At 40.2% G+C, this 1944-nt stretch overlaps 1 protein-coding gene across 1 annotated transcript in view; it reads right to left on the reverse strand.

Annotated features, from left to right (window-relative positions):
• The window catches only part of dlk2 (delta-like 2 homolog (Drosophila)), a 6616-nt gene extending 6010 nt beyond the window's left edge, over positions 1 to 606 (reverse strand). The window contains exon 1 of the mRNA XM_015401434.1: positions 491 to 606. The gene's annotated coding sequence lies outside the window, so the exon portion shown is untranslated. The remainder of the gene's footprint in view (positions 1 to 490) is intronic.
• Between the last annotated feature and the right edge of the window lie 1338 nt (positions 607 to 1944).

Below are 1944 nucleotides of genomic sequence, written 5' to 3' on the forward strand. Positions count from 1 at the left end.
ACTTATCTAGATTTTGATTTTTTCCAGTGTACAACGAAATTTTGTTTAGTGCAGCTTTTAGACAGTAAATAAACATTTCCATTCCACAAAGAGCAGCAGAGGGGAGGGTTGAGATGCAGAGACTGAAGATGTTTTCTTGCAGATTTAATACAACTGAAGCAAATATCCAAAACCATAAATCTACAAAATACTGAGAACCAGGAATAATCAGAAGGGCAAAGAAATGAAGATGATCCAGCAAACAGTGACTGGAGGTGTATATATGGGAGACAGAAACAAAGGCCGGGCTAATCAGCAGATTGAGAGCAGGTGTGGGCAGAGGAGTCTAGAAGGGAGTTTGGGGAAAGGAGGCTGACACAAGAGGGCAGCAGAGAGCAAACAAGACATACCTAAGAACTCAAATACAATAAAAAGAATAACAGAAAATGAAAAAAACTGTGAAAACTTAAGCAGAACCAGAACCATGACAGCAGATGTGATGATGCCTTACCTACAGACTCCAAACTCATCACAGCGGCTGTTGGTCACGTTGCAGCTGCAGTTACTTCCTGCAGGAAGACGGAGACCAATCAGAAAACAGGAAGCAGAAAAAAACCCTTTCAGAATAAAATGTCCAGGATATTCTGCTGGAGATCAGGGAACATTTCAACCGGTTTCAATCAGCAGAACCAGAACATTCAGCCTGGAGGATCAGAGTCTGGTGAGATAAAAGCTCCTAGAAGCTGATGGGTTCTGTTAGCGCTCAGTCTCTCAGTCTGTCTAAAGATGTCAGAATCCATCCCAGTTAATAGATGGCAGAATGTTTGCTCCATGTTTAGACTCTGACCTCTGACCTCTGGCCGTGTGGCGGCTCAGAGTGCAGCTGACGTGACTGCAGGCAGATCGAGTGTCGGCTGGAATGGAGCGATTGTTTTCAGACGCTGAGGAACGTCTCCGTAATCCGACACGAGCCGCTGGAACAACAACTAGCAAGCCGGACACCTCCGACAAGGACGGCTGCTGGACGCCACATGTCACAGGTCAAAGGTCAAACACCCGCCCTACACATACAGCAGGAACTCAGGATCAGAAAACCAATATCTAGAATGCAATATCTAGAAAAAGGGAGCGCAGTGAGGAAGAGCAGGTTTGGTAGTCTTCATCATCAGAAGAAAAGATCTGAAGGGGAGCAGTTCCAGGAAAAAGGACATTTCTTACTTTTTTTAATTAATTCAAGGTTTGATTTGATTTTACAACTTTTAAGACAAACTTTAACTGCGGCAGTAATATAAATTACAACCTTACATTTTTCATGGGCCTATAACGGATTTAAAAAAACGTCTGTACAAAAGATTTACAAAATAAAAAGACAAAATAAAAAAAAGGAAAAAAAGAAAACAGACATTTTATCCCAGTTGTATTTAGAATTTATCTGTTAAAATTATTATAGATTATTCTGGACAACATATTTTTTAATATGACACTATTTTAAATATCTTTTCTTTCCATCTTTTAAACTCAGGAGGAGACGGCTCCTTGCTGCTGAAATGAACCGACTTTAGTGATCAGATTTATTTACTCCCAGAATCGCAGATTATCTCCAATCAAACGTAACGTCGCTGGCTTTGGTCATGCCAGTCCATGATACACCTGAACCCAAACAGGTTAGATCTTATTGCGTTCCCAGACAGCATGTATAAACATGGCTGACTGACATTTCCAGCAGTTATTGTTTGTAATAATCCCCATTCTTTGAAGTTTCTCTATTTATACTGAATAAATATCCAACGATCTTATAATGCTTTATCCCATTCCTCCTTACTTACAGTACGCCCCAAATCATTTCGCCAAATAGTTCTTAAGTTCTTAAATGATTCAACTATTTGTACAATACTGTTGCGCTATGTCCTCTGATGGACAATTTACAGTAAAGCAGCAACTAACAACTAATTGCTTAAGGAATAG

The sequence above is a fragment of the Cyprinodon variegatus genome, unplaced genomic scaffold (genome assembly GCF_000732505.1).
Source record: "Cyprinodon variegatus isolate N-32 unplaced genomic scaffold, C_variegatus-1.0 Scaffold1218, whole genome shotgun sequence".
Lineage (NCBI taxonomy): Eukaryota > Metazoa > Chordata > Actinopteri > Cyprinodontiformes > Cyprinodontidae > Cyprinodon > Cyprinodon variegatus.